The sequence below is a fragment of the Schistocerca piceifrons genome, chromosome 1, assembly GCF_021461385.2.
Source record: "Schistocerca piceifrons isolate TAMUIC-IGC-003096 chromosome 1, iqSchPice1.1, whole genome shotgun sequence".
NCBI classification, from domain to species: domain Eukaryota; kingdom Metazoa; phylum Arthropoda; class Insecta; order Orthoptera; family Acrididae; genus Schistocerca; species Schistocerca piceifrons.
In genome coordinates, this window is record NC_060138.1 from 498189374 (window position 1) to 498212705 (window position 23332).

The 23332-nt window shown below is 43.3% G+C and overlaps 1 protein-coding gene and 1 pseudogene across 2 annotated transcripts in view; both read left to right on the top strand.

The window, feature by feature from the left end:
* The window catches only part of LOC124792486 (uncharacterized protein KIAA1143 homolog), a 305799-nt gene that overhangs the window by 215605 nt on the left and 66862 nt on the right, over positions 1-23332 (top strand). The window lies entirely within an intron of this gene.
* Positions 18567-18684, top strand: LOC124727337 (annotated as a pseudogene).

Here is a 23332-nt window from a genome sequence, read left to right on the forward strand (position 1 = left end):
AGTGATTAGTGGGGTAATTATTCTTGGGAAAAGCCGTGTATTGAGTACTTTATTTAGTGTATCGTTTCTACTGCAACTGTGTTTGCTTATGAGGACATAAAATAATCTGGGAAAGTACGCAGAAACATAGACATAGCGCTTAATGAGATTTGTTGCATTATCACGGGTTGTTTAAGACCTACACCGGTAGATAAACTCCACTGTCTTGCTGGCATAGCATCTCCTGAAATTAGACGCGTCATAGGTGCTAGGTGCGAGAAAAGCAGAGCTATGACTTCGGAACCCCACCCGTCAGCCGGTATGGATGGGGATAATCGAACGGTTAAAATCGATTCCGGTATTTTATTTCTGAATAATCTGTATTTTTCGATATTTGTTTGGCCTCTGTTATAACAGGTGTCTTCTATTCTTTACTAATAACCGTGTAAAAAAATAAATATGCTAAAATGTTTGTTTTTTAACTAAACCTTTAAAAAAAACAAGTAATTTTTATTCGCAAAATTTCCATTGCTTTGAAATATTGCGTTATAATAGAAAATGGGAAAAGCGATCAGTGCTGTTTTAATAACAAGGCGGACAGAGACGAGCAACAAATATACGGAATAAGAATTTATACCGCGTTGCCGAGACAATAACGTACATGTTATCATGTGGCGTGGCCTATTACAGGGCATGTGTGTACATGCAGTGTTCAAGACTTGCCCACACCTGGTCTCTACGGTAGGTTCTCACTATCGTTATAATCTGCCCTCAGTAGCTGAGTGGTCAGTGTGACAGAATGTCAATCCTAAGGCCCCGGGTTCGATTCTCGGCTGGGTCGGAGATTTTCTCCGCTCAGGGGCTGGGTATTGTGTTGTCTTAATCATCATCATTTCATCCCCATCGACATGCAAGTCGCCGAAGTGGCGTCAAATCGAAAGAGTTGCACCAGGCGAGAGACCCTAGTCACACGACATTTACATTTTTACTGTCGTTATAGGACAGAATGGCACCTTCCCTAGTCGGCGAGTACTTTACGAAGTGCGTTATCAATGAAGTACATTTCTCCTTTCCCTTTAAAAGATTTCAGACGGGGGGAGCCATAACAAATTTGCGACATCACATGAGGAGAAAACTTAAAACTGAAGTAATGTGTAAATAATATAAAAAACATTTTTAAACTAAAACACACAATCGATATTTTATATTTTCGTTCTTTTCATTCAGTTGAATAGATAGCACATTTTTATTGAAGCAGTGCAATAGCTCAAGTTCTTTCTGCTTTCTCGAAAAGCATATTCAGATCTCATGAATAATCTTAAGTGGAAATACTTTCTGCTTTTAATATTTATCGCTGGAATAAGATTCAGAAATTGATTTCTGTCACAGAAGAACGTCTGTGTAGTACTTATTTTGAAAGACAATAACCCACTCCCACAATCACGAGTTTTCGATTTATTTTTCGAGGTCTTACCTAGAGCCCAGGGAAAGGCCACTAATGTCTGAGCTAGAGAGGAGGGATTGAGGGGGTAGGGGCACAAAATGCTATGTCGATTGTGTGGAAAAATGATCTCGAACCGGCCCTGGGTAAGCTTGTTACAGAGTCTTATTTGACTGCTACCCTTTCATCGTGCCATAACTGTCACTTCTTTGCCTCTGCGTACGCCGAAGTGAATGCGCGGTCAACAGGACTGTACATGCAGCGAGCACGCCAACAGACCAAACGCATTCACACAATAATTGTTTGATATGTCTGGTAATTTATGTGATTTAGCGAAGTGTGTGGACTAATGCCATCGTTGTTGGTGTGCGTCATTTTTGTGGCAAATGCGTCTGGAAGTCTGTGAAATATGAAAAAAAAAGAACGTCATTTCGTTAGTAAACATTTTCATTTTAAGAGATGAGCTGCTGGATTGATCGAAACAAAAGTGGATTATGACGGTAAAATTTTCTGGGTTATTAGGCCGCGCCTTATTCCTCTTCAAAGTCCGGACTCGAGGTTTAACTGCTCTGCCGGGTTCTTCTTCCGGAATGTTCTGGTGTTCCTTGATAGCTGGGCACTGTCGACAAAAACCACTATTAATTGCACTTACAAAAGCATGGTACTCGGATTATTGCGAAGAAACGAATCTATTGGGTACGATTTCTAAGGCTACCATTGTAGTTTGTGAGTGTACATATTTGACCAGTTTAAACGGCTTACTCGATAAACCGTTAGCTGTGCCAACGATGGAGGGTCTCCATTTGGCATTAAGCCTAAAATTACTACGTCCTTGTCACGTGTACATAGATACAGTCAAAAGTCTGTGCCAAACTGAGACTCGACCCGGATTTTTGCCTTGCGCGAGCAATGCTCTTATCAACTCTACTCTCTAGGCACAACTTAAGAATCTCTTTCTCACAGCTAGGCCGCGCGGGGTAGCCGCGCGGTCTGCGACGTCTAGTCACGATCTGCGCCGATCCCACTCCCCCCCCCCCCACCCCCCTTCGGAGATTCGAGTCCTCCCTCGGGCAAGGGGGTGTGTGTCGTCCTTAGCGTACGTTAGTTTAAGTTAGATTAAATAGTGCGTAAGCTTAGGGACGGATGACCTCAGCTGTTTAGTCCCCTTAGACCTTACCACAAATTTCCAAATTTCCTCACAGCTAGAATTTTGACAGAATATCTCTCGAGCTCCACAGACGTTCAATTGAATACTTTGCTTAATTAACGGAAGAAAGAACATTTCGGGGGAATAGCTTAGCCACATTCTGGGAATTCCACGGCCCAGGTTCGCGTCTCGGATTGCTAACAGTTTTTAATCTGTTATTTGTTTTGATAACACCGACACTCCGCTGCACAGTGATATATGCTGTTCGCATGCGAGGTGAGACTGACTTAATTTCGAATCTGCACCAGAACTACTGGTGGTCGGCTACGCAGCCCCCACTGGATGGTCTGCCGGTAATCCAGCAACTAACCCGCTAATCACTTTGCAAGCGGTGAACAACCATACCGTTCAAAACCACCTCCTCCTTATGACATGCAGAACTCAGCGGCCCACCGTGTACGTCTGCTCCCCGCGCCTCGATGTAGAATATCGGAATGTTTTCCATTTGCACTTAAGGGCCGCGCTGTCTAATGTCCCATGTCACGGATTGCGCGGCCTCTCTCGCCGGAGGTTAGTTTACGTTAGTTTAAGTAGTATGTAAGTCTAGGGACCGATAACTTCAGCAGTTTGGTCCCTTAGGAATCCACACACATACGCACTTCAGGCACACAACCACTCTTCGCGACCTCTCGGACTGACTCTCTTCGGTTTTCTTCATACTTCACGGGGATAATATCAGCGCAAGGAAGTCAATTTCCTAAAGCAATACGATGCAATTCTCAAACTAGAAAATAATCACCTTTGAATATTAGAAGTTTTTGGAGCGTTGTGACGTATCAAAGATTTCGAACATTTTTTAACGAAGCTCCAGGTAGTTGAGTGCGTAGCGTGTTAGTTTTGTATTCGTTGAATTTCTGTGTCGATTCTCCGTTGGAGCAACACGATTTTAATTGAATTTTATATTTATTTTCAAATGGAAATATTTACTATAAAGTACCGAATCACGACTTTCGTTAAAAATAAGATCTTATTTTCAATCACAAATCGCATAAAAGTAAATTAAAATTCGATGCACAAATTCAAAATACCTTGTTGTTAAATAGAAAATAATCTGTTTCAACAATAGCGCTTACTCTCTGTAGGTAGAAAAGAATTTTTTTCTGTTCGATGTTTCGTGTTTGTGTACCAAATTTTAATTTGCTGTGAATGCTCGCGTTTTCATGCGGTTAGTAATTTTAATATTAAGTATGTTATTTTTGTTAAAAAACTTTGATTGAATATTTGCTGATTAACATTTCAATGTGATATAAAATTAGAATTCAAATAAAAAAGGTACTCCTAGAGAGCCCCGAACTGTAGACTCACTGACGCAACGCTGTTACGCCACAAGCTGAGTTACCACAGCTCTAATCGAAGTGTTTTGTACTTCACAGCGTTTGAAAATCTTCAGGTGTTCAAAGGTGATATTTTCGAGTTTTCTATATTCATGCACTGTTTCATAAAGAGAGCACTTAGCGACTTACAATAAACTTTAAGCGTAATTTCGAACTCCTCCTAAACTACTTATCGCTTTCGTGCTTAAAGTCAAATATTTAACATATTAACTCATTTGTAACGTAATCAGATATTTGAAACTGTTTATACAAGGGAATTAAGATTCTTTAAGGACTTGGGGTTACTGGTAGTTCCTAATCATCAGACATTGCGCCACTGTCCTCGATTATGCGCCAAATCTGTTTGTAGTGCCTCGTGGACTAAGACGCATGTGACACGTTAAGGTTGGTGGATGCCTTGGTGCTAATTGAGAGGACAAGCTATGTGACGGCACCGGTTTTAGCTACTTCCCTCCCCTCCCTCTCTCCCTCTAACCATCAGCAGCACAAACATGACACCAAATTCAGCACACCCTCTTCACATTCTGTTCCGGACAGATTCAGTTAAAATACAACACTCACGCTTTGCGAAGGAAAGAACTCGCGTTGAGGAAGGGTACAGAAGAGAATCGCCTGTGTCCTCTCGAAGAAACCTTCCGGCGTTCTCCTCTAGCAGTTTGGGGAAAATCGTGGAAAACCTAAATCTCGATGGTCGGGTGGGGATTTGAACAGACGTCCTCCCTAATACGAATCCAGCGTCTCACCGCTGAGCCAGCTCGCACGCTGCAAAGAAAGAAAACTTTTCCCATTAGGGGACTTAGAAACCCCTCGGCGGTCTCCCAGCCACAATGCCAGCCTACTTCACTCTGCCAGATAGACGATGAGCTAACGCTCAGACTGAAGCGAGAGCTGTTGTAAGAGGATACAGTCGATTACAAACGAAAGCTCAGGCGTTACTCAGGATCAGCCGTTGAGAGGAGCAATCAGCTGATCGTCTGTCGCCGATCGAAGATAATGCTGTCTTGTCGAACTGGCGACCTAGCCCGGTTCCTAAGACATTTAGTTTTTTGTGCTGTCCTGTGTAGTCCGTAGTGTTAGTGTGACCTCATGTTAATGACGTGGCAACTTAGACAGACAGAACATCAGGAGCATGAACTTCATGTTGACCATTAGTTGTTACCGGAGGGAACTGTCACGTAGACAGTTAATTAGCAACTACACTGGAGACGTAACAGCTACACAGAGAGAGGTTTCCGATTCGCGTGTTGCTGAATTTTTGTTATCTGAATCTTTTATTCTGAATAGTTACTCTGTATGGCTTATGAACATCTGCCCGTGTATCGCTGTTTTCGCACCACTTTTCAACTTACCTGGGCCACATTGGAAGAAGACGAGCATTGTTGGGCCGCGCATTTCATTTATCATGATTGTATAAAAACGAAATTTTGTGGAATTTTTTTCAACCCATCATACGATAGATGCTCACTTCTTGGGTCGCACTGACAGTTGCTTTGGGCCGCACGCGGCTCGCGAACCGCGGGTTGGACACCCTGATCTATAGACCGGAGCCGGGCTTCATTATTACTTCAGTAACGTACTGTACCAGTTGTTTATGCCTTAACTGTATTTGTGTCCTAAAATATGTTTACTGTGTATGCCAAATCCTGACATAGCAATGGATATCCGGCGGTTCCACACTATAATCGATATGAAGCACATAGCTGTGCGTTAGGACTAATTGCCGTGTTCTCATTTTCTGACTGCTCGTAATTCGTGTTCCAATTCTTACTTACTTGGACTTAGTTTCTCGAATACTAAGTAGCATATTGGACAATAAGTTTCTTCCAGCGAACTCGATCAGCTGCCATGTTTACTTCTGTATCTACTCGCTTGTTTCCACGATAGTGGTGCTTCTTTCAAGCGTAGAGCTTGTACTGCAACCTTCAGTCTTCTTTCAGCAACGATTTTGTGCAGGCTGCATAAACTACTATTTCTCAGCATGTCGTCATCTGAAACATGGTCGCAGTATGTGATTTTTAAAATTTGCTTCATTTATGAGAAACATTGAGCCTGTTTGTTGCTTTTGCAGGCATTTTCCAGGTCTCAGATGCATATATAGCGATAGATAGAATGATAGAGGAGTCCAGCGGAAGCTTTGTGGACATACGTATACAGTCCAATTGCCATATGGATCGCATTCGTTGGAAGAGTGCAGAAGCTTTTCCATTTCTGCTGCTGACGTCTGGGTCTATGTTCCCGTTATTACAGAAAAGGCAGCCGAGATGTAGAAACTGGTCAATATGCTTCTGTTGCACCATATTTTGAGTAGATACATTTCCACTTTTGATGCTCATTGTGTTTTCGGTCTTATGTTTGAGCGGAGCGAAAAAAAGACTTTCTATAAATGAAACAATGGATTTTTGTTCGCATTTTCATTGCCAAACGAAAACTGGGAACTGAATAAGTAGAGTATCAAAGTGACCACCACCCGGTCTAGTTCTGCAAAAGAAAATTATTTTTCTTATTACAACTTATTTTTAACTATACAGAACTGGTCATTCCATCCAGCTTGGTAGTCATTAGTTCTACTATTCGAGGTCTTTCTGCCGGATGTATGATGTCATCAGCAAAATGGAGATCCGTAAGACTAGATTGCTCATTCTAGCGTATGCTGTGTTGGAGTGGTCTGTAGTTTTTCTTGTTATGAAATATATGACTGAGATGAAAGTGAAATTGTGACATAATGCATCCTGGTCTGACACCTAACAGAATATTAAAGAAAGGAACAGCAATTCGAGTCTAGATATAAGTTTCTTAAAACACCTCTGAGATGGGCAGGAAATCCATATAGGCTTAAAGTATTCCACAACGATTCTCGGTAAATACTGTCAAAAGCTTTCGTAAGACTCTACGAACTGTAAGTGCTGTGTGCCGTTGAATTATATGTATTGCTCTATTACGTTTCCAGAACAGACATTTGTTCAGAGATGGGTCTCCCACTTCGATAGCCACCCCGATCTTGTAGTTGACAATCTACTGCTCCTTGTGCCCTTTTCAGAAGAACAAGGAAAAAGGTCTTCGCCTAGCACCGACAGAAACGTGATCTCTTCACTTCACATATTATGTTAGATTTCCTTTCTTTGATACCTTAACAATGATACCGCTCCTCCAATCTTCTGTAATTCGCGTTTTTTTTTTTTCCAACTGGTGTTTCAAAGTTCATTAAGTTCCATATTTTAGAATTTCGCCTGAGATTTCATCCAAATCAGATGGAATATTTCTTGTTGTTTCTATAACGGTAAAGAGTATAGTGGATTCGGAGTGCTACTATGAAGCCCAGTCTCACTTCTTTCGCATCCGAGTTTGTGACCGTCAATGGCCGGAATTCGGAGTGCTACTATGAAGCCCAGTCTCACTCCTTTCGCATCCGAGTTTGTGACCGTCAATGGCCGGAGTTCGTTTCACATTCAGATAAAGATAAATCGATGAAAGGAACAGTACACTTCTTCCTCAAGACAAAAAAGTATTTAAATTGTGCATTCGAAGAAGGAAAGATATGAGAAATAAGTATTAGTCTGCGTGACACAGAAATCTCGTCTCACAAAGTAAAAAATACACTATTTCACATTTTAGAAGAGCACTTTGTGTTTGTCTTATAAATTATTTTTATGTTCATTGTGTTTCTTTTTATAGATCACTCTAAAACACTTGATAATATCGCTCTAAACCGTCTAAAAAGAGCCAAAGACAGACTTTCACCTGCTCGATATTTTGATGATTTCGTATTATACTCCTGATCCTTAACTAAATCCTACAGGAAAATAAAGGTGGTTTAAAACGAGAGGTGAAGTGTTACATTTTAATAGCAGAACATTGTTCTACGATTATTTAGTTGAATACATGGCCAGGTATTGTCTACCAACTTGTACGTATGAGTGAGAGCTTTACGTGGTGGAAGAAAGGTTGTTATAGATGTTATTATGCATCTAATCCTTAGTATGACCTTTAACGTCAGTTAAAATACATATTTCTAATCGAGTTACAATGAATGAATTGCGGCATAATAGCAAGTTCTCTCCTTCATCACGGTTAATGTCTTCTCTGCACGCGAGGGGCTCCAAAACTAAAACTAAAATTCAGTATTTCAGCTGTTGAAATTAGTATTGTATATTATGCAATGTATACACTAAAAGCGAAATATACGGTATCCCATTGCGCAATTCTGTATGCAGTAATCTTTGTAACGATCTCAGATATTCGTGCGTCAGTGCCTTCGTATTTTTAGTGTAGTAAGGTGCCGGGACTTTGGTGTAGCTACATACATCGACTGAAGTGCTCCGTTTTAAGAACAGAGATTCGGATGCGCATCTGGTGGCACAAAAACTATTTGGAACCTCGAACAAATGCAGGTAAGCCGTAGCAGCGTTAAAATTGTTGTAGGTGAATATGACTTATCTGTTCATACCATAAGACTAGAGGAATTACAGAGACAGCAATATGATCCACTGTAGCATAATCGTGTGGATCAGTGTACTAGTTGATGTGGACTTTGTTCTTTGGTGGATGAAAACCAGAAGGAATTCAGAAACGTGATGATAGAGCTGCAAGCGGCACGTTTCATCATCGTGAGAGCGGTAGAGAGTTGTTCTCGTTCAAGGAGCTTAATTGGCACTTGCTAGAAGATAATAACTGATCTCGTCACGAAATATTCTTGGGTAAATTTAGGCATTCGCTACTCGATATAAAGTAGAAAGCAGTTGTACTACCTCCGTCGTGCATTTCGCAAGCATATTCCGATTATACCTACGTTTACAGCTACGCTGTATATTTTTGTTTTTAACGCGTGCTGTACCTCTGGATCACGGAGTTCGATTCCCGACCGGGTTGGGGATTTTCCCTGCGCGGGGACTGGGTGTTTGTGTTGTCCTCATCATTTCATCATCATCATTCTGGACTGTGTAAAAAATTCGACTGTATAAGAATTGGGACTTCGTACGGGCGCTGATGACCTCGCAGTTGAGCGCCCCACAAACCAAACCAAACATCATCACCAACGCGTGCTGTATACTGTGACTTGTGCAAGTGATGCATAATGCGTCTGACTTTCTGTGTTACAAGGTAACAAGAAATCCTGAAAGCACCAAAACAATGCAAGAGCTCACAAATCACACGTAAACGCCAGAATATAGTCCACGAGAAACGCCGTAGATGATGAGAATTATTACCCGAAACCCAACGAGCGAGGTGGCGCAGTGCTTAGACACTGGACTCGCATTCGGGAGGACGACGGTTCAATCCCGCGTCCGGCCATCCTGATTTAGGTTTTCCGTGATTTCCCTAAATCACTCCAGGCAAATGGCGGGATGGTTCCTCTGAAAGGGCACGGCCGACTTCCTTCCCCATCCTTCCCTAATCCGATGAGACCGATGACCACGCTGTCTGGTCTCCTTCCCCAAAAAAACAACCAACAACCCGAAACCCGTCGCATAGGAAACAAATGAAGGCAAATCGTGACTGGCTTCAGCAAACGCTATAAAATAACAAACAAAACCATTGTCTTTACATCTGCATGGTTTCACGAACTATCTCTAATGGTAAAAGAAAACTAAATAAATTTTTTAAGTTTAATGTTTTTGGTATGTGTTACTTCCGTTTGATTACCAATTCAGAAAGAATTTCTGCTGTTTATTCACGTACGCTTATGAAGAGATCCATTATGTGGCCTTAACTCTCCTAACACATAATGGAACACGCTGTTTGTAATATGGGACTATGCGTTGAAGATATATGAATGAAGGTTTAGTGCATAGACGTTACGGTCAGTTCGAGTGAACGGAGACAATTTAGTGAGTCGAATGTGGCGCTACTTTTAGGGACATCGGGTTCGAACACCCAGACGGAAAATTTTAGAGGAGTTCGAAGTATACAGATCCAGTGTCACTTCGGAGAAAAAAAGATTGCTGTTCAACGCCACGTCGACAGCGAAGTCATTAGAGATGGCATTCTTATCAAATGGAAAGATTTGCAAAATGATAGCCTCAGTCATAGCTCTGGCAGGCTTTGGCCGGAGCCTCAGAACTCTAGAATGTTTATAATACGAACCAGTCGTCAGACTGTCTCGTCAGTTACCGCAGCTCTTGTGTAGAAGGCAGTGACTGGAGTATCCACCGAGAAGAGACGTTTCCGCGGTAATGTTGCTGCTGCTTTCGCCCAGAAACCATTGACAACACGTACAAATGTTCAGTCTGCCTTAGATTATTCTCTCTTAGAATATGTCTCTGCAGAATACGTTTAGATTGATTTTGCAGCAGGGGAAGAATGTTTACCGCAGTGGTGAGCCACCTTGCTTGATACGCAGATTAGTGTGAGCACCCGGCGCGTGACTGACGAACAGTGCTTACTTGATTATGCTGTGGCGACAGTTAAATTCGGTAGTGGTCTGCAGCTCGGATCATCTACTAAAGCGGAGCCAAACTGAACGCAGGCGTTTGTGAATACGTAACGTGTTAGTGTACCCGTACAGGACCTAATCTTTCCTGCATTTGCCTGGTAATGTTCCTCGCCACAAAGCAAGAATGAAAACTCGGCGGATTGTTAAGTGAATCTGTCAACGTTTCCAATAATTATTAACTATAGTGCATTCAATTATGTAAGTGTTTTAGTATAAGTAGTTTCTTGAAGTTCAGTGCTAGTAGTTGTTTTGTAGCCTACAGCAGATCGTCTGTTAATCATAACGCGTCCTTTGTCAATGTTGGACATTCTCGATCAGAGATAATATGTTGTTCAGTAAAAGTTTTGCATTAGTCACATGACTTGCATAGTTTGTGTGTGTGTGTTTTCTTTTCTTTTTTTAAACCTCTTTTTCAACGCCCTTTTGACTGTAGGAAACCGCTACCTACAGACACATCTGTAATGGAAGTAGAAATAACCTAAGTTCTCAAGCCAGTTCAGCAGAGCACGGATCAGTGCTGCTTCTGTACAGTGTTCGTGCTGTCAATATATGTCACTTCACGTGATGTGGCGTACACAGCAGCGACGTCATTCGTACATTCAGCCACTATAGTGTGGCATGGAACACCGACGATCTGCCTCGTAGAACTCGTCCTCTATCAACAGAACTAACTGATAACTATCTCTCTCTCTCTCTCTCTCTCTCTCTCTCTCTCTCTCTCTCTGTGGTGTGTGTGTGTGTGTGTGTGTGTGTGTGTGTGTGTGTGTGTGAGAGAGAGAGAGAGAGTGTGTGTGTGTGTGTGTGTGCGTGTGCGTGTGCGTGTGGGCGCGTGTGCGGGCCGCGCGGTCTACCCGGCTCCTCCCGTCAGAGGTTCGAGCCTTTCCTCGGGCATGGGTGTGTGTGTTGTCCTTGGCGTAAGTTAGTTCAAGGTTAGGGATCGATGATCTCAGCAGTTTGCTCCCATAGGATCTTACCACAAATTTCCAAATCTCTCTCTCTCTCTCTCTCTCTCTCTCTCTCTCTCTCTCTCTCTGTGTGTGTGTGTGTGTGTGTGTGTGTGTGTGTGTGTGTGTGTGTGTGTGTGTGTCCGAACAGACCTTGGAAGGCCCAACGATTCCGATCGACCGCCGTGTCATCCTCAGCCGATTGGCATCACTGGATGCGGATGTGGAGGAGCATGTAGTCAGCACAACACTCTCTCTGTCGTTGTCAGTTTTCGTGACCGGAGCCGCTTCTTGTCAGTCACAAGGGCTGTGTGCACCTCGCTTGCCAACAGCGCTCGGCAGCTCGGACGGTCACCACCCAGGTGCTAGCCACGCCCAACAACGCTTAACGTCGGTGATCTCACGGGAACCGGTGTTACCACTGCGGCAAGGTCGTAGGCAACTAATCACTGCTGCCTGCAAATTATGGCTAGTAGTTACCCCGAGGAATATGCAACTGTATTGCACCTTATCTTTTTGGAGGCAACTGGGAGCACTGAGTTGACACAGACAGCTCGGATTTGTCCCTGTACGATCTACTTAATAACGGTAAACAGTACAAACATCCTCCCCCCCTCCTTCCCCCATTACTGTGATGCGTGGAGGAAATGACCAAAGGGAAGATAGGTACCGATCGTGGATCAATAACTTCTGTTTCAGAGTGGCCGAGCGGTTCTAGGCGCTACTGTACGGAACCGTGCGCCCGCTACGGTCGCAGGTTCTAATCCTGCCTCGGGCATGGATGTGTGTGATGTCCTTAGGTTAGTTAGGTTTAAGTAGTTCTAAGTTCTAGGGGACTGATGACCGCAGCAGTTAAGTGCCATAGTGCTCAGAGCCATTTGAACCATTGTTGACTTCTGTTTTTGTTGATCATCGATTTGTCTGACCCCTCATGACCGTCCCACCAGAATGTGGAGACGAGGAACACCAGCGCACGTGACAGGCGTGCGGTCCCACCGGTTCAGAGGCAGTCGAGTCAGTTATGTTTTGTGTCGGATGTACGAATGTCGGCCGCCGCTCATTGCTATCGAGGGCAGTTTGATGGCTGCACAGTACCAGAATAGGAATCAACCCAACGGAATGTCCTGCTGTATCTGCTGGTGTGCACCCTATGGAGTACGCTTAGGACTAGTTGAAATTTGAAGTGTGTCGTCGCAGTAACACTGGACGCCATCAGCAGGACCACCTTCGAACAGCCAGACAGGCTTGAACACCATTGTCTTGACGATTTTGTGGCCAGCATGCCACAGAAGATCCAAGCGTGTTGCACTGCGTGGGATGGAGCAACAGGATACTGAGCAGTACCCAACATCAGGATGTGCAAAGATATGAATTTTCCAACTTGCTGCTATAAAAGCAGCCATTGATTTATTTTTATTTCACAGCAAAGCTTTTTTTAGCTTCAAAAGCTCTTCTTTCATCCTCTGCTGTCTGAAAACCTAAGACTAAACGCATCCGCAGACTTCCACATAGTGCAAAACATTTTTCAGCACTTTACGAGCAAATTGTTTTCATACTTCATACCAGACGCGCATTTACTGTAAAATTTGTTCTGTAACACTGTTCAAACATGCGATGCCCCTCACCTGTTGGTTTGAAGATGAGATAAAGCAACTAGTGTTGTTTCTGGTTTTATCCAGTTCATATACTGCTGCTTCATGAGTGCTAGATTACTACATAGCTATCTCACCAAGGAAGATTACAAAAGTTTAGCTGTATTCACCCAGTACTTGCAAGTCAAAGAAAGCAGAGTAACAAAATGTGAGAAACTCAACAGCATGCAGCAAGTAAGTAATCTTTTCTTGCAGTAACTCAACTGTAGAAGAAGGTAGAAAAGCACACTGCGTCAATAGAAAATAACTTTCTTAACTGTATGTAGGATGTTTGTAGAACAGAATATAAACACATATGTCAAGACTTTTCCTAGCCTGCTGCACATTTATTGCGGGGGCGTTTTTGTGCTATTTATCGTAACAAATATACTTCCCACACTTTCTCGTCAAATTTGCGCTGATGATATGCACCATACAGCGTCTCTTGTCACAAAGTTTTGTTGCTTCGGCGCAGGGTCAACCTTTGACAGGTATATTAAGCAGCTTCCCATATTTGACGTGTAGAACGCCGTGTTTGAAAGACTACCAACTTCCTGATTGGCAGGGAAAAAGGCTGTAAAGAACTTTGCTCCTTGACGTCAGGTCTGCACATAAAACTCGCAGTCGGTCCTTTTTGCTGCAACCTGTTGTATTTTAAATGCTTCAAACGTCGAACTAAATTCCAATTATATACAAAATTCAGTCTGTTTTGTAGCAGCCTGACACTCTTGAACTTAATGCCGACTGATTTCGAACGCTGGATGTTTAGTTGCTTTCAATGTCTGCGAAACGTTGTAGCCGCATTCTCCATAAGCAGTCCCCATAAAAGAGACTCAAAATAAACTACACACGACGCCAGGCATTCAACTGCGAGTCTTCATCTTATAGCAATATGATTTTGCGTTCTGCAAGAGTAGATACTATATTTAGCTGACTGCTCTTGTGCGCTTCGCCGCAACGTGGAGCTTCGCGAACTACTGCGGCCATTATTGGATTACACTTTCATTTGTTACCATTCGAGCCAGGTAAATGGATGGTTTTAAATGTTTCGTAATGTAAATCCAGGTATGGATTTCCGTAGAATGTTGCTCGTTGGGTCTCCCCCACTTTCGTTATCCTTCATTTCTCCACACACACCAGGTGAAGGATAGTTCTACTGCCTTGCTGTAACAGTTGTTGAATAGACGTTTTTGAATGAGCCTACCACATTTTATATCCGTAATTGACATAAAGTTTTTTCGGCTACTGTCAATTTAGTGCTGGCAGTCACGCAAAGTGGCAGCCGTAGCACGAGTTAAAGAAAATGAATAGTCCGACATGGCTTGCGCCTGATTTTACCGTCAAAAGAAGAGAATCACTTTCCAATTTATCATACGACTTTGAAATCGAAGCGTGTGACAGTTGTGCATGTTTAGGCGGAAAACACTTTAGTAAGGTGTTGTCTCAGTTACTATAAGGAAAACCAGTCGTCTGTCCGAACGTTGTTTTGGACCGCACGGTGCTTAACTGGGCATAATCTTTCTGGAGGTGCGATGCCCTTTCGTACCTTCAACCCGTGAACCGGTTCACCGACACTGTTATATAGAGGCTGCTTACAGTTTATCGTGGAGCCCGAGCGATGCTGCCGCTTGACTTTGGTACATTCATGAAGCATTATCAGAGGTTAAGACCACGTTAACTTCAAGACATAAATCCCAAGACCAACACGAGATCATACCGCGAACGTACAGATACGTAGTCTCCCAGCTACTGATGGAATTGACGCTAATTTCCAGAAATAAATCGAAAGACTAATTCAGGATCAAGACCCTAACATTCAGATATGTAGTCTGACATCCACTAAGTCAGTGCAGTTTTCAGTAATTGTCATACAGCAAAACGCAAATTAATATTTCTTCTTTTGCCAGGATTTAATGTAAATCGTAGCGCCCTTAGATTTCGCAGTTTGCTAAGGTAAGGGACGATGCAGTTGCTTAAGACACACCAAGATAATCGTCACGGACAGGCATAAACCACAATCAGTTTTGGGGAGCGGGATTACGAAGCTAAAAAGTCCAGCGTTTCACTGTCTACTTCCTAGTTGCACGAAGACTGCCCTCGTGCTACAGAGACGAAAAACACCTCGCCAATAGAACCACAAGCGCGGTGATCTGCTTGTAAGAAAAGCGAGAAATTTTGCAGTGCTCAACTAATTCGCTGGGGAGCAGCACACGTGCTCCCTTCATCGGAATAGCAGCATTTGATAAGGATCAAAATGCGCAATACCGGAAGCTTCCTTAGCTAGGAAATGCGTGCTAGATCTCCGTGACTCTTCTCTCTCGAATATAAGCATCAACAGGATGAAGATGTCATTTTCCAAAGTTGTTGCTCATTGTTTCAGTAGGTCCACTGCATCTTGTTTCAAATATTGATGACTGCGTAAAACTACAGTGGTGGAATTTGTCGCATCAGATTCCATAATCGTCGAAAATCTTAGACGAATTGGCTTGATTTTCCTCCCTCTCTCTAGGAAGCAAATATACACAATAATATATATCAATTTTATTTTAGTCTCTTGATTTATTTCTATAAGAGGAGTTGTTATTTACATTTTAACACTCTTAAGGAAGCGGATGGAAGTGTTTACATCATTTGATCTGTTTCTTCTTCCGAACTATCACTGTTAATCTTGGAAGGGACACACAATAAACTTTACGACATAACATTGATAATTTTTTATGTTTTTACACCTACAGTTACCTCGTCTGATTTCACTGTTGCCATTCAACACTTGACCAGTTCTCAAAGTGCCTTGATAACCGTTACTCATATCGTGTAGATATTGAAAGAATTAATTTTTCAGTGTATTCCTCACTCACTACCCACGCACAAGAATCTCCAATATTTCCCGTCTATTTCGTGGTTTCTTTTTTGCAACAGCATTTACCGTAACCTTCCAACAGTTCTCTATAGGATTGCGATTGGGGCTATTTCCAAGCCATTCTAACGTTTGAGCCCCATTTTGTTTAAGGAAAGTTTTTACCTGAAATGCAGAATAACTAAGTTGGAACATCGTCTGCTTCATGCTTGACACAAACATTGATCACAGGACTTACCTGCAAAGCTCTGTGGCAAGGTGCCGAATCGTCCTGGAAAATGCAACTGAAAATATTTCCAAACTAATCTTTTATTGTGGGCATAAGCTCCCTTTCAGGGATGCTGATGTATACTTGCATTGGTGGTGCCATTTATGAAGTCCAGGTGACCTACTCCGTGGGTAGAAATGTATCCCCAGGCCATCTTACCTGCTGGATGTTCGTGTCATACACGAAGGCAAAAATTCTTCACGCCCTCTGCGACGCACGAACACTTTGCCATTGGAGTCACACAGATTAAATTTAGACTCATTTGAGGAGATTACTCTGTTCAACATCTCCAGCGTCTGTTAAATGTGCTACAAATAGCTACTGTTGTCGCATTGTTTGTGTCAACAAAGATTATTTTTCTAGGTCGACGGGCAGCGAGCCCAGTTGCCAGCAGTTTGTTTCTATGAAAAGAACACCACGGGTTACTGAGACGTCACTAATTGCTTACCAGTCTCGCTTTAGTTCAGTTGATGCGCGACGATCCTATCTTGTATGATAGTAGATGCCCTTTTCTTATCTCTTCCTTCCTCACGATCAACGTCCGCTTTCTCTCTCTCTCTCTCTCTCTCTCTCTCTCTCTCTCTCTCTCTGAATTTTTCCAGTAACCTCGAAGTTGCAGTCCGCAGCTCGTGGTCTAGTGGCTAGCGTTGCTGACTGTGGATCAAGGGGTCCAGGGTTCGATTCCCGGCCTGGTTGGGGATTTGCTCTGCCCGGGGACTGGGTGTTTGTGTTGTTCTCATCGTTACATCCTCATCATCATCATTCCTGTCAGTGGCTCGATTGGAGTGTGCAAAAAATTGGACTATGAAAAAATTGGGACGACCGTGCAGTTGAGCGCCCCACAAACCAAACATCATCATCATCATCGAAATTGCAGACTGATTAAAACCTATCTTAGAGGATGCCTGTCTTACCCTGAGAGGAGCTGACGCATAAGCAAGTATAGCAGCTTTGGCGTTAATTCCACTTCAATCTGTCAACACAAAATATCTGTACGAACATTGCTTCATGGTAGATGAAAACAATGGCAACAAGGAGCTGAATAATGTTGGGAAAAAATGTGATAGGAAGTGAAACAATAAAGGCACGTGTTTGGCGTAAAGTTAAGCGCCGGCGCGACAGAAGAGAGAGGGCTGTGAAGACGACGTCAGCCAACTGCACGCTGCCCGACCCCTCTCCAGGACGACAACGCGAAGGCAGCGACCTCTATGCGAAGAGGACATAGATAAGCGACTTGGGAACTGTATAATACTGAAGAGATTTCTTATATACATGTTGCCCTTTACTTGCGACACTTATGTGTTATTGTCAAAGTTAAGTATTGTCAATGTTCATTTTCATTTGAATTGTCGTCTAGTGATCCGTGAAAGCAGGTTTCCTAGACACCCCATATTCGACGACTATGAAGTATTCAACAGTAAGAATATGTAACAGACGATTTAAAAACAGTGGACTGGTACAACCAGAAGCAAACAGCCGCCAAAGACAAATTAATGAAGTAATAATTGGTGATGCAGTAAATAATTCCACCACTGTAGTTGTCAAAGGCAATGAGTTCAAAAAGCTTTCAATGGCGAACTGCCTGTGCTCATGCGAACAAGTTTTTATCTACAGAAGTGCTAGTCCCTTGTTGAACTCCTGTTTTTTTTATTTACGTACCGATATCGTTCTAAAACAAGAAAAGAAATGGAAGAAAATCTAACATGGAACAAAACCGTAAATGTTATCAAGAATAGTTCGATGATTGGACATAGGGCATACTTCTGAGAAGCATCATAGTCCCATTTAAAAACCTGAACAACTAAAACTGTACGGCTGTGGGACATTGGAGGAGTCTTGGCAGAGGCGTGGCTTACTCCGATATCTCCGTCGTTACCGTGACTCTCCCAAGTAGCCCACAAGGGGGGTATGAGCGCCGATGTGGCTCTCGTTATGGATTTCCGATAAACGTAAGCAGTTGAACGTGGCTTGTTGTGTCGCAAGCCAGGCTGCCTTCTGCTAGTGCCTTTTCCCCAGACAACAGAGCGCCTGCTTCTGACAGGGCGCATTGAGCAGCGAAAGTGTGCTTGGTCCAGAGCTTCGTCCTAAAACAGACACACAGCCACGGACTTTGGAACCAGCTGCGGGACAACGCCTGCGTCGCCGTTTTGAGAGGAAAAAGTTGCTCCTGTACAGTGGACACTTCACAGCATCAAAAGAGCTTCGTTCGCCGGCAGTCACGGCGTACCCCAGCAGAACCGTACAGAGGCTGAACGATCGTTCTCAGAAAAAAACGTATGGGCTAATTAACTCTACAAAAATAAGAAGTATCACTTCATACATTAATTTAAAAGTTACAATATTTTTACCGTCAGATATGATACAGAACAATAATGCGTTAACAATTAATGTAACGTAAGCGTTCTACTAAATGTACTTTGAACTGGCTGACAAATATTTCTGCTTTGGGATTTTCTTCCGCCATATAGATAGGTAGCCAACGGTCTTGCCGCAGTGGTAATACCGGTTCCCGTCGGATAACCGAAGTTAAGCGCTGTCGGGCTGGGCTAGCACTTGGATGGGTGACCATCCGGTCTGCCGAGCGCTGTTGGCCAGCGGGGTGCACTCAGCCCATGTGAGGCAAACTGAGGAGCTACTTAATTGAGAAGTAGCAGCTCCGGTCTCGTAAACTGACATACTGCCGGGAGAGCGGTGTACTGACCACATGTCCCTCCATATCCGCATCCAGTGACGTCTGAAGGCTGAGGATGACACTGCGGCCGGTTGGAACCACTGGGCCTTCCAAGACCTGTTCGGACGGAGTTTAGTTTATATAGCTAGGTAATGATAATGTAAAACTGAAATTATGTATTTATAGACGAGATCTGGATTTTCTTTAAAAATATTATGAGTGCAGTTTCTCTTCCCACTTGTGACGGTAGCAACTTCTACAGTAAATTATTTTCTTCAGTATCTGTAACCTGCTGCATTACGTTCATTGCACGAAAACAGTGCCGCAGACAGACTAGGGACTCCAGTTGTCACTCGTAAAATGAATCTCATTCTCCCAACGAATACACCTTGCCCAAACACAACTTGCGTAACGGTCCCCAACTAGGCAACAGTGGATGCCAGAAATCTGCTGCGATTCCATTTCCCCCTCTCTTTGGCTTCCCCTCTCTTCATCCACCACAGCGATGCACCCTCCCGAGCTTTTGGTGGAATGCCTTAACCGTGTGCGTTGGCCAGCCCCGCCCGAGGGGTGGCTGACGCAACGGCGGGAATCAGGGGAGGGTGCTGCCAGCTTTGGAAGTGTACCTGAGGACATGAAAAAGAAAACCGTCAACTGCGATGTGCGTCACCTGTAAACAACCGTTCGTAAGACAACTCATATTTACTCCTGTCAGACAGCAGAAAACCTGAAAATTCCTCATGGCTTGAAGCTGCCTTCGTAGCTCAGTTTTTAGGCGGTTTCTTTCCTACAGTACAGTAGAAGGAAAGTACTGTCATAAACCCCTACGAAACTCTTCAGTTCCAACAATGAACTGCCGAGCGTTGGTGCACAACAGCCCGTAGCTTCTTAGCGCGACCAGGGATATTGTTATCCGTTTGATATTTACCGTTCACATTTCAAGAACTTCTGACAATAACAATGATCAGGTCTTATTTTCTGTTCTTTGCAATGTAAGATTTACTGCTTTCGGTCGCGCCAGCGTGTTCATTTCTTTATCTGAATGCTGGTATTGCTACCGGCATCTTTACCTGTGCTGCTTCATTGAAGTCATAACTTTAGTTTGATTCTTTCGTTGCAGGGAACTCTGCCATGGATAGTCTCTGTCGTTCCACTTTCACATTTTTAGAAACCGCCACTTCTATTATACCTTGACATTTGGAAAGAAACAGTGCTTTTTCACATGTAACATGTTGTCCATATTCTCCATGTGGTATATGCAACACAGTAGCGCCACCAGTGGGCATATTCCCTTCATCCTTGTAGCATTCAATTCCAGTAACAGTTCTATACCTGACACAATAAAAGAAGCTAATGTAGAAACCCTACATTCATAATTGGAAGTTTGGATCGTATAAATAACTAATCAGGCAAACTAACTAAATTGCTCTTGCTATCTCAGCACTGCATCGGTTTAGTTGCCCATTTGCAGCCCGTAGTGCGAACTACTACTTAGCAAATAACAGAAAGTAGTGAAACATATAAAAGGCAGCAGTTTCTTTGACCGCTTACTTAAATAACTGGAGAAGTAAGTTGTGTGATTGTGAGTAGCCCTTCACAATTTAACGCCAACATCAAGAGATACATTGGAGAAAATATTTAGACCCTACAGAAATTTAGAAGGGCAGCTATTTTGGCAAGGAAATACTCCGAATTTTTCTACGTATGAAATTTAAAAATCAACATATTCAACCAGATAGCATTAAGAGTAAGTGACGCGAACAACAGGAACAGAAACAAAGAGGGATACGAGATCCTTATCAAGCTACAGGTGTTTGCTCACATGTGAGTAGGGCCAACAGTACGTATCTAAACTGCTAGGAGGAGACAGGAGATGAGGCGACTAACGGAACACAACGGTGTGGTTACTCTTTAGAGAAGTGTGTTTGTCTTCAAGTGAAAAATCTTCAGAATGCTGTTCCAACCACACTGGATCATTTATTTTGTATATCCCTGCAACCTCTCAAAGTGTCTTGCTGATGGAATATCCACCCGATCCACAAAAGGCGACCAGTACGCACAGTCGTATGTGGATTCGAGATTACATCAGCTGACAGTACCTTACACATGGATGGGTAGTGACGGAGGATGCGAGAAAACAGTTTTCCCGTATCACAACACTGTCGCTGTGTTTGTCCAGGAACTGTTGCAGGCAGCCTGCTCGCAGCTGTTTCGTACCTGATGCAACGTCTATTTGTTTGACGTAGTAAATATTAATGTAGAAGGAAGCACTCCCTTAGTAATCAGGTGTACAGTACCAATACAACCACCCAAATTGAGACCTATATAATAAACTGCACCCCCCTGCGGCTGCGTCACAACTCGCTCTGTTTGGTTTCATGCTTTTATGTGGCGTCTTCATCTCTCTTTTTCGTCAGGTGTCCTTTACCATCAATTAGCCGCTCACTTGAGCAGCCCCCCCCCCCCTTTTTTTTAAATAAACACGTCACTATGTGACTGTATTGTAGTTTATTTAACTACGACATAGGTTTCGGCCTTTTATGCCATTTCCAAGTGATTGAGTTGTGTTAATGACACAAACTCAATCACTTGAAAATGGCATAAAAGGCTGAAACATAGGTCGTGATTATATAAACAATACAGTCAAATAGTGGTGTACTCATTTAAAAATTATTGTATGACTGTTGCTCAGCAACATCAAAAACAGTTTCCTATGTGTCGCAGTATCATTTTCAACAGTCGTAAAATAAATGAAAAATGGAGATGTTGTAATTTGTGTTCTCCAGGCGGAAGCTGAACCGAGTGGATGTTAAAAGAGTGGTGCTCACGGTTTGTTAAACAGTTTGTTAACACATACTGAGCTGACAAAAGTCGTGGGGTACCTCCTAACATCCCGGCCGACCTCCTTTTACTCGGACTAGTGCAGCAACACGACGTGGCATGGACCTAACAAGTCGTTGGAAGGCCCCTGCAGAAATATTGAACCATGCCGCCACTATAGCTGTCCATAATTGCGGAGGTGTTGCCGGTGCAGGATTTTGTGCACGAACTGAGCTCTCGATTAAGCGATTCAGCGATAAACGTTCGACGCGGTTCGTGTTCGGCGGTGTGGGTGACCAAATCTTCCGCTGAATTGTCCAGAATGTTCGTCAAACCAGTCACGAACAATTGTGGCCCAGTGACATGTATGGGAACATGAAGTGCATGAATTGTTGAAAACGGTCTCCAAGTAGCCGAACATAATCATCTCCTGTCAATGATCGGTTCAGTTGGACCAAAGGACTCAGTCCAATCCATGGAAACAGAGCGGAGCCGTCAACATTATGAAGCCACTACCAGCTTGCACAATGCGTTGCTAAAAAATTGGGTCCAAGGCTTCGTGAGGTATGCGCGACAGTCGAACCCCACCATCAGCTCTTATCATCTGAAATCGTGACTCTTCTGACCAGGCTACGGTTTTTCAGTCGCCTAGGATCCAGCCGATGCGGTCACGAGCATCTTAACGGATGTGTTCGTTCTCAGCACACCTCTTGAAACGGTGGATCTCGGATTATTGAATTCCGTAATGATTTCCGACATGGAATGTCCCATGGGTCTAGCTCCAACCACCAACCCACGATCACAGTCTGTTAATTCCCGTCGTGCAATCATAATCACGTCGGAAACTTTTCCACATGAATCACCTGAGTTCACATATCTGCTCCTCCAATGCAATGCCCTTTTATACTCTGTGTACGCGATACTACCGTCGTCTGTATACTATGTGCATATCGCTATCCCATTACTTCCGTCAGCTCAATGTAAATGATTGAGTTTCAACATGATTTGTTGTGGACTAATTAATTTAAAACCAATTCAGCGATTTTCTCTCTGTTGACAGGAGGAGGACAGAGAGCAAGAGAGTTATTCTGGAAGCAAGAGAAAGATTTCGGGTCTAGTGAAGCAGGGGATATAACCCGTCGGCTTTGACCAATGATGTCATACATTACTCATAGATAATAATGTTATCGGAGCCTTTGTATTTTATGAAGTAACAGCTTTTTCATGAGATGAGAAAACATTTTATTTTCCAAGCACAGATCAAAAACTAACAAGAATAAACAACTCGTAACCAAGCCGACTACGGCAAAGATAAATATCTATCAGCTGCAGCTTTCACCCGCTGTTTTTGGCGCAGTGGATAAATGACGTCGCCACATCAGCCCCCCTCGTTTTGAAACCGGGTGCACCAGGTATGTGGGGAAACTTGCACTTGATTTTTCTACCAGCTCTCGTGAAAACATGTGGTGCAGGCAATGGCTGCTCCTGTTCTTCACTTGCTGCTTCGTTGTCCTCTTCTGAAACCGAGGGCTCGGCGAGACTATCTGCTGTTTCTTTGGCCTCCATGTTTGAGGGTGATTTTGCAGACCGAGGAAGGAGTGTACCCTCTTCGGTGTAAGCAGGTTTAAGCCGCTCAATTGATACTGTCTCTTCTTTACTATCCTTATCGATTTTGAAGCTGTGGCTTCCTCTTGTGATTACCCTGTATGGTCCAGAGTAAGGCGAAACAAGCGGCGGGCGCACCGTATCA